The sequence below is a fragment of the Sus scrofa genome, chromosome 1, assembly GCF_054392235.1.
Source record: "Sus scrofa isolate SSC_HxYL_T2T_F1_AM1 chromosome 1, Sscrofa_HxYL_maternal_Yorkshire_Landrace_v2.0, whole genome shotgun sequence".
In the NCBI taxonomy this organism is placed as follows: Eukaryota; Metazoa; Chordata; class Mammalia; order Artiodactyla; family Suidae; genus Sus; species Sus scrofa.
The window spans coordinates 26050442-26065266 of NC_139383.1; positions in this window are offsets into that span (position 1 = coordinate 26050442).

Sequence of the window (14825 nt, forward strand, 5' to 3'; positions counted from 1 at the left end):
ATCACTCTTCAATTCTCCATCCCCCAGTCCTAGGCAACTGGCTAATCTGCTCTTTGTTCCTATTTTCAACCTTCCCTATAAATGGGATCATACAGTGGCTGACTACACTGGGGCTGCTATAACAAAAAATCTTCAGACCGGGTAGCTTATAAGCAACAGAAGTTTATTTCTCACGGTTCTGGAAGCTGGAAGTCTGAGATGAGGGTGCCAACAAGAGGGCAGATGAGGGCCCTCTTCCTGCTACCCTCATATGGAAGGGGCAAGGGAGCTTTTCTCTGGTCTCTCTCTCTCTTTTTTTTTTTTGCAGCACAGGGAAGTTCCCTGGGCCAGGGATTGAATCTGAGTCACGGCTATGACCTATGCCACAGCTGCAGCAATGCCAGATCCTTAACCCACTGCACACAGCAGAAACTCCGCTCTGGTCTCTTTTATAAGGGCACACATCCACTCATGAGCTGTCCACCCTCATGACCTAATCGCTTCCAAAGGCCCTGCTTCCTAATGGCATCACACTAGGTTTCAGGATTTCAACATATGAATTTGGTGGCACACAAACATGCAGACCATAGCAAATGGAATGCTTTATGGCAAAACGTTTTCAAGGTTCATTCACGTAGCATGAGTAGGTACTTTATTCCTTTTAATGGCTGAAAAATATTCAGTTAGAGAAACATTTTATTGATTCATTCATCATTTGGTGGACATTTGGATTATTTCAAACTTTTGACTACTGTAAACAGCAATGCTGCTATACACATTCTTGTACAGGTTTTTGTGCAGACATATGTTTTCATTTCTCTTGGGTAAATACCTAGGCATGGAATTGCTGGGTCAAATGCAAACTCCATGTTTCATTTTCTGAGTAATTGCCAGGCTTCTTTTTTTTTTTTAATTTTTGAGTTATTTTATTTTATTTTTATTTTTTTTGCCATGCTTGTGGCATGTGGAAGTTCCTGGGCCAGGGATCAAATCTGCACCACAGCAGTGGTGACCCAAACCACTCAGTGACAATGCCAGATCCCTAATGGACTGTGCCACAAAAGAACTCCCAACCCAGACTGTTTTTTAAAGTGGCTGCACAATTTTAGGTTTTCACTAGTGGGGTATGAGCATTCTGTTTCTCCACGTTCTTCCCAACACTTATTATCTGGCTTTTTTATTATAGCTACTCCAGTGGGTGTGACTAATGCTTTAAAAAGTTTTTGTTTTGATGTGTAATCACATAAGATAAACGTCCATTTTAAAGTACAACTCATTGCTTTTTTAGTATACTCCCTAAATGAATATTTATACAACCATCATCACCATCTAATTCTGGAGCATTCCATCAGTCCACAAAGAAGCCTTGTACAATTTAGCAGTAACTTCCAACCTCCCAGCCCCTGGCAATCACTAATTCACTTTCTGTCTCTATGGATTTGCCAATTCTGGACATTTCATTTAAATGGAGTTATATGTGACTTTGGTGACTGGCTTATTTTATTTCCAGGCATCCTCCATATTATAGCATGTATCATTACTTCATTCCTTTTCATTGCCAAAGAATATCCTGTTGAATGGACCTAGGGCTTTTATTTTTTAATTTTTTTTGGTCTTTTCTGGGGCCACACCAGCAGCATATGGAGGTTCCCAGGGTAGGGGTCGAATTGGAACTACAGCTGCTGGCCTACACCACAGCCACAGCAACTCGGGATCCGAGCCACATCTGCGACCTGCACCACAGCTCACAGCAATGCCAGATCCTTAACCCACTGGGCAAGGCCAGGGATCGAACCTGCAACCTCATGGTTCCTAGTTGGATTCCTTAACCATTGATTCCTTAACCATTGAGCCAACGGGAACTCCAGACTTAGAACTTTTTTCTTTTTTTTCTTTTCTTCTTCTTCTTTTTTTTTTTTTTTTTTTTTTGTTGTTGTTGTTGTTGCTATTTCTTGGGCCACTCCCGCGGCATATGGAGGTTCCCAGGCTAGGGGTTGAATCGGAGCTGTAGCCACCAGCCTGTGCCAGAGCCACAGCAACGCGGGATCCGAGCTGCGTCTGCAACCTATACCACAGCTCACGGCAACGCCGGATCGTTAACCCACTGAACAAGGGCAGGGATCGAACCCGCAACCTCATGGTTCCTAGTCGGGTTCGTTAACCACTGCGCCACGACGGGAACTCCCAGACTTAGAACTTTTAAAGCAATTGATGTCTTCTCTTTTCCTTTCCCTTCCAGGACCAAACAGGTGTGCAGTGGCCTGCAGATACTTGACATTTTCTAATGTTTATAGCAAATCTATTACCGTGCTGAGCTAAATTTGAATTATTTAGTGAAGGCTAAATAATAAATTCTGACTTTGTAAAAATAGCCTGTTTATTTTAACTTATGTAACAGATGTGATCCCTTGCTTAGGTAACTTTGCCAAGTTGAGAATATAATTTTACTTCACAGAAGGTTTTTTTTTTTTTTAAGGGGAAAAGGAAGTTATTTACATTATGGCTTAAGAAATCTGTTTTTCTTTTCATCTGTAGTGTACCTTTTGTAGTTATCAATGCCTTTTGAGGGGAGGAGCATTTTATTTGTAGTAAAAGTGAAGCTAAATTTGGAGACATTCATTTTATAGGATGTGGAACATACAATTAATGAAGATAACAGCAGGTGACTAAGCTGAATCATCTATATTTACAGGGTGCTAATTAATCATATAAAAGAACAGAAGGCAGGAAAGAAAAGGATTTATTTCAAACTAATAGAATATCAAAACAAACTCAATGAAATTCAGAAACCTCAAGATTTACACTCATGGCAAAATAATTTTCTTAAGAATTTTTTTCCTTCTATTAGCTCATATTTAACAAGCATTTATGTGACATTTTGAAGATATTTTGTTTAAGCTTTACATATATGTGATGGTGCAGCGTGGCCTCCAAGATGCTTCCAAGTTCACCCCCACAGAGGAAGAATGTGAGAGACTCCTGCAGCAGAAATTCCAGGCGGTTCTCAGTATTCACAGCAGCTGTTCTATAAGGTCACTAGTAAATAGTGAACCATTGATTCTAGAGGATATACAGACTTAAATTCCTGTGAGCCTCTGGCTGCAACATTTTCATCAATTGATCAATATATAACCTTGGTTTTTTTTTTTTTTTTAGGGCCAAGTGTGTAGCATGTGGAGGTTCCCAGGCTAGGGGGTCAAATCAGAGCTGCAGCAGCCAGCCTACACCACAGCCACAGCAATACCAAATCTGAGTGGCGTTTGTGACCTACACCACTGCTCATGGCAACGCCGGATCCTTAACCCACTGAGCAGGGCTGGGGATGGAACCCGCATCCTCATGGATGCTAGTCGGGTTCGTTTCTGCTGAGCCACAATGGGAACTCCAGTACAGCCTTGGTTTCTGTGTATTATTTTATGATGATTACTCATTTACTATAAATACTGTTAATTCATTAACTTTGAACTCACAACAAACAACACTGTAACTTATACCTTAATACATTTTATAGAACATATATCTGAAAGGCACATCACAGCGTTCTTGCACTTAGGAGCACCAGGCAGCACTTTAGCACTATGCTTGGCGGGGTCAGGGGCATTTAAAAGAGAAAAATCAGAGAGTTCCTGTAGTGGGCTCAGTGGTAACGAATCTAACTAGTATCCATGAGGACATGGGTTTGATCCCTGGCCCGGCTCAGTGGGTTAAGGATCCAGTGTTGCCATGAGCTGAGGTGTAGGTCACAGATGCCACTGGGATCTGGCGTTGCTGTGGCTGTGGTGTAAGCCAGAAGCTGTAGCTCCGATTCAACCCCTAGTATGGGAACTTCCATGTGCTCCAGGTGCAGACTTAAAAAGACTAAATAAGTAAATAAATGAGCAAAATCACCAACAAAAACACAAAAATGTGGCACGAAATAAACTGTGGAAAGGACACTCATTTACTATATGAGACCTGAAACTCGAAGGCAGAGCTTAGCCTTGTGTGACCTCCACGGAGAATGAGCAGCTCAGCTTTTTTGCCATTCTACACATGCACACACGCACACACATGTCCACGTGCAATCAAGAAAGTACTGTATTGATTTGGGAGTTAAAAATATAGATCAGCAAGTAGGTGAATTTGCAAATATGGAATCTATGAATAATGAGGACTGACTGTAAATGCTTCCTGCACTGTTACAGAAGACACTTCCACCCATATTTCATTGACCAAAGCAAGTCATTGGGCCTTAACTGATTTTAAGAGGGTGTGAAGATGCAATCACACACTGTTCCCAAAGAATTCAAATACTTGAGAGAACTGCTAATGCCGATCGCTGATATCATGTAGTCATTGGTTGATTATTCCATACTTGTGGGAGATTTTATTTCCCAAAGGTAATTTCAACATTATCTCCCATCCAATATGCTGTTCTTATAATGTGATTTTGACATCTCCCATTGAGAAACGAAGTTCCCTGCTCTCTTTCCCTGAACCTGGGCCCACTGTGACTTCTCAGGCTAGGTCATTAAAGACTTCGCTGAGTTCTAAGGACACTTACTCTTAGAAATCCAACAGCCATGCTGAAGGGAAGCCCAAGCAGCTCCATAGAGAGCTACATATAGGGTCCTAGCTGATAGCTGACATCAACCACCACACATGCGACTGACCAAGGATGCAGATGACTCTAGCCCCCTGCCATTGAGTCACTTCCAGACATCCTCCATTCTTCCAAGCTGAGGCCCCAGATATCATAGAGAATACACAAGTGTTACCCACGGAAACTGTGAGCATAATAAAATTTTTTGTGCCATGCAGTTGGAGGTATATTTGTTTTTTCAGGAAAAATAACTGAAACAGTTTATTTACATATATATATAATATATATTTCTGTATTATAATTATTTAAATATGCACATATATATAATCTATGCATAGCGTGGTAGTAGGTGTTACGGAAATGTATAAAATTTGGTCCTAGTTTTCGCATATTTTACAGTTAGGTCATGGTTTACTCTGAGGCCATTCTTGTACCCACAATGTAATTAAACATTTGACATTTTTATAGTTACCACTATCTCAAATATGATAACTGTAAAACGGGTAGCAACTTAGTATTCTAGCGGAAAATGTAATCTTTTATTTTGCCTGATTTCTCCTTTAGTTTTGGTGAGAATTTTAATACTCATCCATTATTTAGACACAAAACAACCCATGAAGCCCCGTTTACATTAAACACTTTGCCCAGTGCCTGACACATAATTGCTTGATAAATGTTGAATGAACACCAGCCAGAATTTATCAGACACGTAGATTGTGATTGAGTGTTTTTAGAAGCACCTGTGAACCACCTTTCTCATGGGCCACAGAAAATGAAGATAACATTTATTAAATGTGGGGCTGAGGAAAAAGCCAAGGTCTAAAGCTGAGAATGTCTTTAAAAATTAAAGCATCAGTTCTCATCAATGTGAGGCTGATATAACTTCTGAGACTGTGATGAGTGTTTATAAAAACAAAGAGGGATATCCAGAGTGATTTTAAAAGGTTCATGCTTTGAAGCAAAAGTAGACAACCAAATACACCGCACTGGGTAGCTCATGTTCTCAAAAAGCTCTTAAAAGAAACTAAATCTTTGATGTAGCTAAGAGGAAATGTTTCTAATAGATCACTTAATGAAGGACCATTTTCTAAAAACTAAGGACAGCTAGGATGTTCCCTTAAACCCTTGTGTATGGGATTTTTGATGTTGCCATAAATCATTACATTATTTTTTAAGACAAATAAAAGAATTGGTAGGAATTGGACTCCTAGCCCTGATGACTTTTAAGAACAGAGGTGCTACAATGTTTCAGTGCTCCCACTCTGAGAAGAGGAGCTGCTCTGCCCCAATCATGAACATAGACCTGTGAGCCAGTCAGTTCTCAGCCTGTCAGTAGACCCTGCATACGGTCTCCCAGGCAGTTCCTTACCTGAGCTGTTTGGGTCTGAATGTTCAGAATAAGTCTCAAGCATGGAAGAGGTCAGTGGCAGATTTAGAACTGACTCCAAGGGAGTTTCCACTGTGGCTCAGTGGGTTAAGGACCTGGCTTGTCTCTGCGGAATTTGCGGGTTCGATCCCTGGCCTGGAGCAGTGGGTTAAGGATCTGGCGTTGCTACAGCTGTGGCAGGGAAAAAAAATGATTGACTCCAAGATGAAGGAAAAGTTTAGCAGTAAGTCCTGGCACATATCATCTTCTAGATTAGTGCTTCTCAAACTATCTGTGATGAGGGACCCTCTTCCTTAAAAAAAAAAAAAAAAATGGGGTTCCCGTCATGGCGCAGCAGAAACAAAGCCAACTAGTATCCATGAAGATGCAAGTTCGATCCCTGGCCTCGCTCAGTGGGTCTGGGATCTAGCGTGCTGTAGGTTGTAGACATGGCTTGGATCCTGCGTTGCTGTGCCTGCGTAGACCAGCAGCTACAGCTCTGATTCAACCCCTACCCTGGGAACTTCCCTATGCTGCAGGTGCAACTCCCTGTCAAACAAAGAAAAAAAACTAGTTCGTCATAAACCAGTATGTAATTTTACTGCCCAAGACTCTATTTAGCTCACTATATGCTTCTTAACCCACAAATTCAACAATAATTTAATTAGTCTATACCATGTTCAGTGAGATGAGTTCACTGATCATGTACGCGGATTTTGTAAAAATGCTGCATTCCTATGATATTTCTAAACGCTGTCAAATTTCTCTATTTATCTTATCTCAGACTGGCAACAAACAGTTCGTGAGCCAGTACCATTTCATGAACCATGCTTTGAAGAATATTTATTTAGATGAACTTCCCAATCTTCCATCCAATCGGAATCTCTTTTAGGGTCTCACACCCATTCTGCCTTGCCTGGCCCTGGGGTGGATGCTTCTGGTCCCTGGCTTGTATTTCTACTTAACAAAGATTATTTGCAAATTACATTATTTTATGCATTTTTACTATATATTTGTAAATTTATATTTATATAAATATAGGTTTATATTAATATAAATTCATATTTAAATATATATAATTTTTGTTTTAGTTTGGTTTTTATTATTTATTTACTTAATGTTTAGAAATATGGAGTTTGTTTTTCCAGGTTCATGTTGATTGCACAAATGGAATATCATTTGCTGAGTTGACATTAGCTTCTCTGGACCTGAGAACATAAAGGATGAGGTAGAGACAGGTTGGACTCCACTCATGCTGCATTCACAGCTAGAATTCTGTTGGACCTGCCTTTGTAGTACAGGATGCTCAAAGCAATGCCGCAGTACACAGTTCATTCTACTTGTGAGAGTGTTAGTGTAGAAATATTTTTTTTTAAATATCAGTGAACAGGAAGTGGACATCCATTTCTGGGCCTGTGATTGTTTCAGTCCCGCCATAGTCACAAGTTCTGCAGCCTATGTTCTTCAACATATAAAGCCACCCCCTCAGGTCAAAAGCAGGAGCTTCCTTCAAGGATTAAGAGTCTGGCTTTCCACCCCAACTCTCCCACTTTCTGGTGACCTGGGGCACATGATTCAGCATTTTTGAATCTATTTCTTCATTTGTACAAATGGATGATATCCACCTCGTATAATTTTGAGGATTCCAAGAGTAATGCCTTGGAGTTCCCGTCGTGGCGCAGTGGTTAACGAATCCGACTAGGAACCATGAGGTTGCGGGTTCGATCCCTGCCCTTGCTCAGTGGGTTAACGATCCGGCGTTGCCGTGAGCTGTGGTGTAGGTTGCAGACGCAGCTCGGATCCCGCGTTGCTGTGGCTCTGGCGTAGGCCGGTGGCTACAGCTCCGATTCGACCCCTGGTCTGGGAACCTCCATATGCTGCGGGAGCGGCCCAAGAAATAGCAAAAAGACAAAACAAACAAAAAAACCAAGAGTAATGCCTGGTTATCTCTTACCCTAGGGCTCTGCATGTTGTATCTGGCTAAACATGCAGGATGTTATTTGGTCTTTAGTGAATAAAAACTCTGGACCATTTCTTTAAGAACCAAAATTGGTCCTTTGAACTCACCTGGTCCCCTGTGCATGGAACACACATGTGTTGTGTGCTTGTACTTTCTGCCTATAAGAGAAAACTTATTGAGTTCACTTGGTTGTTATGTGACATTAACTAAATGGAAGGAGAGAGGGAGGCAGGTGTGGCTAGAACCACTGGACATGTGTAGGGGAGGAGAGAGAGAACCAGTTTGTCTTTCCTCTGAAAAAAATTCAGATTTCTTTTGTTTCCTTGCCTGAATTTGGCTAGCACTGAGATGGGCTTGTCTCCCTCTCAGGTCTGCATTATGACTGCGGTGGCCCCAGGCACTTTTGCCTTGGTGAGGCCCTTCCTCTGTAGAGAAATACAACTATTATGTTTTATGACTCTGTTGGTATAAATATGAGTATCATCTCTGACCCCCTAAAGTTAATTTTTTCAAGTCTGATTTTAAAAGAAATGAAAATGTTTTTGTGGGCCCCTAAGAATAATGTGAGCTCCGGGCATGGTGTCTGGTGAGGCTGATGGACAGGTGGGCCCTGATGTCTTCGTTTCCCTACAAGAGAGTGTGCACATGTGATGTGTTGTGTGGGATGATAAATACAGAAAGGAGTGGACTTTACTCGGCCCTTATGGCAGACGTGTGTTTCAATATTGGACCCAACCAACAACCCTCTGAAGCAGGTCTTATTAATGTGGTAAAGGAGTAAATAATGGATAATTTAAAACCAAGAAATATTTAGAACCAAATATTCTTCAGAATACTTAACTTTTGCCTCATCTTGTTCAGAATCCAAATGGAGAAGATGAATGCTAATATTGGCTCCTCAGAACATCCAACTATGTGTATTGTCTGAAAACTTTGGGGTATTAGAGACAAGGATATGTTTTTACTCCATATTGCAAGGTCTTGCACTGCACTGAGTATACAGTGGGATTTAAAATTTTGCTGATGCCTATCATGCTTTATTCTAATACTGGAAGGGTGAAAGAATACTGAGGATTATCTGGAGTAATTCAAGAAAAACTTCACCTCTTGATATGCACTTAACATGTTTTTAAAAACAGTCTCTGGGAGTTCCCTTGTAGTGAAGTAGCTTAAGGATCCAGTGTTGTCACTGCTGCGGTTCAGGTTACTGCAGTGGCGTAGGCTCAGTCTCTGACCCAGGAATTTCCACATGCCAAGGGAATAGCCAAAAACAAACAAACCCTCTACATATGTAACTGTATATATAGTATTTACATATACATAAATAAAACAAATGCATACTATGTGTGTATAGACATGTATGTGTTAGATGTATATACTATAGTGCATGAATCACTTATTTTTTATTAAAATTAAAGTATAGTTGATTTATAATGTTGAGTTGATTTCTGCTGCACAGCAAAGTGACCCAGTCTTACATATATATACATTCTTTTTCTCATATTATCTTCCATAATGTTCTGTCCCAAGAGATTGGATAGAGTTCCCTGTGCTATACAGTAGAACCTCATTGCTTATCTATTCTGAATGTAATAGGTTGCAGCTACTAACCCCAAACTCCCAATCCATCCCACTCCCTCCCACCTTCCCCTTGGCAACAACAAGTCTGTAATGAATCACTTCTTGCTATGAAAATATTTAGAAAATAATTTTTTACATAACCTATTATTTCCTTTCCCTTTAAAAAAAACTTTACTTTTTAGAGCAGTTTTAGGGTCACAGCAATGTTGAGCAGCAAGTACAGAGAGTTTCTATTTCCACTCTCTTTAAAGGTAAACTTTCCTGCTATCAACACACCATGTCAGAATGGTACATTTGTTACAATCAATGAAGCTAATCAATGAACTCACTGATTTCCTGTTTTCATTTGCATTTATTTGTTCCCTACTTTTTTATAATTTCATCTGCTGGCTTTGGATTTGAATTGCTCTTCTTTTTCTTTTTCTTTTTTTGAGTATCAATTATTTTTTATTAAAGTATAGTTGAATGCTCTTCTAGTTTTGTAAGGTGGAAACTTAGATTATTGATTTTCTTCTTTTCTAACGTATGCATTCAACACTATAAATTTTTCTCTAAGCTTTGTTTTTTCTTCATCTACGACTTTTGATAAGTTGTCTTTTCCTTTTAATATAGTTTAAAATATTTTCAACTTTATATTGAGATTTCATCTTGACCCATGTGTTATTTAGAAGTGTGCTGTTTAAGCTCCAAGTATTGGGGGATATTCAAGCTATTTTTCTGTTACTGATTTTTGGTTTAATTCCACTGTGGTCTTGAGAGCAAACATTGTGTGACTTCTATTATCTTAAATATGTTACTGTATATTTTGTGGCCAAGAATGCAGTCTATCTTGGTGATTGTCCCACATGAGTTTGAAAAAAAATGTATATTCTGCTCTTGTTGGATGAAGCGGTCTGTAGAAGTCTACTCTAGCCAGTTGATTAATGATGCTGTTCAATTCAACTATGTTCTTACTGATTTTTCTTCTTTCTCGATCTGTCTGTTTCTGATAGAGGGATATTTTAGTGTCCAACTGTTAATAGTAGATTCAGCAGTTTCTCTTGTAGTTCATTCAGTTTTTGCCTCACATATGTTGACGTTTGGTTGTTAGGTATATGTACATTATGGATTATTATATCTTCTTGGAGAATTGACCACTTTATTATTATGTAATGCTCCTCTATATCTATGATAACTTTTATTGCTCTGAAGTCTGCTCTAAAATTAGTAGAGTTACTCCTGAATTTTTTTGACTGGTGTTAGCATGGCATATCTTTCTCCATGCCTTTATTTTTAATTTACGTATGTCTTTATTTATATATGCATGCATTTGGTCACACCTACAGCATGTGGATGTTCCTGGGCCAGGGATTGAACCCATGCTAGAGCTATGACCTAAGTCACAGAAGTGACAATGCTGGATCCTTAGCCCACTGAGCCCCTAGGGAATTGCATGTATTCATGGGTTTTTTTAAATGTATTTTTATTTTTTCTGTTATAGTTGATTTACAGGGTTCTGTCAATTTCAGCTGTACAGCAAAATGACCTAGTCATTCATGTATATACACACACACACTTTCTTTTTCTCACATTATCCTCCATCATGTTCCATCACAAGTGACTAGATATAGCTCCCTATGCTATAGAGCAGGATCTCATTGTTTATATACTCCAAATGCAATAGTTTGCATCTACTAACCCCAAACTCCCAATCCATCCCACTCCCTCCCCCTCCCCCTTGACACCCACAAGTCTGTTCTCCAAGTCCATGAGTTTGTTTCTTTACCATAGAAATGTTCATTTGCGCCATATATTAGATTTCAAATACAAGTGATAGCATATGGTATTTGTCTTTTTCTTTCTGATTAACTTCACTTAGTATGAGAGTCTCTAGTTCCATCCATATTGCTGCAGATCGAATTATTTTGTTCTGTTTTTATGGCTGAGTAGTATTCCATTTTGTATATATACCACATCTTCTTAATCCATTCATCTGTTGTATTTATGTTTTTAGCGGGTTTCTTGTAGACAAAATGTAATTGGGTCTTTTTTTAAAATCCACTCTGACAATATGTCTTTTATTTGGTGTATTTAGACCACTAAAGTTTTAGATGATTATTGATTTGTTGATTAAATCTATATAATTTTTTTTCTGTCTTCTATTCATTGCCCTTGTTCTTTTTTTCTCTTTTTGTCTTCCACCCTTTTCCTGCCTTTGTGGTTTAATTAAGCATTTATAGCATTTCATTTTCTCTTGTTTCTTATCATATCCATTATACTTTTTTTTTTTTAACTTTTAAAAGTGGTTTCCCTAGCATTTGCACCATACATTTACAATTAATCTAAGTTCCCTTTCAAAAACACTATACTTATTCATGGGTAGTTCAAGTACCTTACAATAATAAAATAGTCTTAATTTTTCCCTCCTCCCTTCTCTTCCTTGTGGTCATTGCTTCATTCATTTCACTTAAACATAAACTATAATCAAACATATTTTTGCTATTATTATTTTGAACAAACTGTTATCTGGTAAATTAATTAGGAAAAATGAGGAGGTTTTATTTTACTTCCACTTATTCCTTCTCTAATCCTCTTCATTTCTTTTTTTTTGTCTTTTTGTTGTTGTTGTTGTTGCTATTTCTTGGGCCGCACCCGCGGCATATGGAGGTTCCCAGGCTAGGGGTCAAATCGGAGCTATAGCCACCGGCCTACGCCAGAGCCACAGCAACACGGGATCCGAGCCGCATCTGCAACCCACACCACAGCTCACGGCAATGCCGGATCGTCAACCCACTGAGCAAGGGCAGGGACCGAACCCGCAACCTCATGGTTCCCAGTCGGATTCGTTAACCACTGAGCCACAACGGGAACTCCCCTCTTCGTTTCTTATTCAGGTTTCTGACCTGTATCATTTTCCTTCTCTCTGAAGAATCTCTTTGAACATTTCTTTCAAGGTATGTCTTTTGGAAACAAATTCTCTCAGTTTTTGTTTGTATGAGAAAGTCTAAATTTATCTTTCACTTTTGAAGAATAATTTTGTAGGGTACAGAATTCAGGTTGATTTTTTTTCCCCTTCTGAACACTTTAAATTTCACTCTGCTCCACTTCCATGGTTTCTGAGAAGTTGCATGTAATTTTCATCTTTGCTCTACTATAAGTAAGGCTTTTTTCCTCTCCTCTGGCTTCTTTCGAGATTTTTCTTTATTTTTGATCTTCTGTAGTTTGAATATGATATGCCTAGGTGTAGTGTTTTTTGGAACTATTCATGATTGATGTCTCTGACATTAGCATTTTACATTAATTTAAAGAAAATTGCTGTCCTTATTGCTTCAAATATTTCTCCTATTACTTTCTCTTCCTGGTATTCCCATTATACATATGTAACACTTTTTTATAGTTGTCTCACAGTTCTTAGATATTATCTTTTGGGTTTTTTTTCCATTTTTTTTTTCCCTCTTTGCATCTCTGTTTTGGAAGTTTCTATTAACATTTCCTTAAGCTCAGAAATTCTTTCCTCAGCTGTGTCCAGCCTACTGATTAGCCCATCAAATGCATTTTTTTATTTCTGTTACAGTGTTTTGGTTCCAGCATTTCTTTTTGGTACTTTCTAAGAATTTCCATCTCTCTGCAGACATTGCCCATCTGTTCTTGCATGTTGTCTATTTTTTCCATTAGCCCTTTGCATATTCATCATATTTATTTTACATTCCTGGTGTAATAATTCTAACAACATTCTTGCCATATCTGAATCTATTCCACTTTATTATTATGTAATGCTCCTCTATATCTCTGATAACTTTTATTGCTCTGAAGTCTGCTCTGTCTAAAATTAGTAGAGTTACTCCTGAATTTTTTTGACTGGTGTTAGCATGGCATATCTTTCTCCATGCCTTTATTTTTAATTTACGTATGTCTTTATTTATATATGCATGCATTTGGTCACACCTACAGCATGTGGATGTTCCTGGGCCAGGGATTGAACATTGCTCTGGCTCTTCAAATGGTGTCTGTCTTTTGCCTTTTAGTATGCCTTACAAGTTTTTCTTGAAAGATGGACTTGTACTGAGTAAAAGGAACTGCAGTAAATAGGCCTTTAATGATGTGGTGGTTAGGTGTGGGGGAAGGGAAAATGTTTTATAGTTTTATGATTAGGTGTCAGTCTTTTGATGAGCCTGTGCTGCTGGGCTGTGAACGTCACACGTGCTTCTCTGTTGTTGTGGGTTTTTTTTTTTTTTTGCCCCACTCCCCCCCCTTAATTGGAACAAGATGCCTAGAGGAGCAGGAGTTGCGTATTTCGCTTCCCCAGTGTAAGAATAGAGCCAGCTGGGGCTGGGCATTTCCCTTCCCCTAGGTCAGTTAGGCACAGATAAAATCCCAGCAGGTTAGGCCCTAGAAAATAGCTTCTCCTGCAGGCGGACCTTGTTAAGAAGTGAGTGCTCTGGCACATTTCAAGGTGGTTCCTCTTCGGCTCCTTCTTCAGGAAACACAAGAAGATTTTCCTCTCAGATCTCCACTGTGAGAGTCTAGTAGGGCTCCTAGAGGCAAAGCTCACAAAGTGTGGATTCCTCTGGAATATTTAATTCTCCGATTTGTCTACTCTGCGGCTCCAGCCACCTGTCAAATACAGTTCAGCTTTCCTGACTGCGGCACTGGTTCCTGAGGAGGTTTCTGCTTGTGGGTTTCCGCTCTGGTAAGTTGTGATTTTCTGTGTCTCCCTGTCTCTCTAATGTGAGGGCCCGAGATTTGCCCTGAGACCTTCGTTCTCTCATGGATTTAAGAGTGGGTGATTTTTCAGTTTGTTCGGCTTTTTCTTGTTTTTAGAATGGAGGAATGACTTTCAAGCTCCTTCCAGGCCAGACCAGGAACTGCACCCCTTTTCCTTTTTATAAAATGATACCTGAGTGATATTTTCTGATCCAGTGTAGAATTTAGTGAAAACGTCTACATTCTGGTCATTGTTGCTATATTATTCCCTTCCGTTAATCCTTTTGGGCTATAATTGTTTCCCCAAATACTTTTTAGCTGTTAACAGTCTAGTTCTTTCCTCTGTTTGTTTTTCTTCAATTCCACTCCCACTCTGTCTTGGAGTGCTAACAACCAGTACCACCCATGTGTGCCAGTTGGGTCAACATTTAAACAAGGATGTACTGTTTACACTGTTGTTTCTAACATTCTGGTTGCAAACACCGCTTTGTGCTTTGTGAATTGAATTGGTGACAGGTGAAACTTAGGCTGATGGCAGAGAATTTGGGGTTATAAATGATGGTTCGAAGCTAGATTTATTTCGTTTTCTCTAAACCTATTAAATCTGTCCAGGTTGAAGCTCACTTGTATTGTATGCACTCACATTACGTAGAGAAATGGCTTTCAGCCTTGCC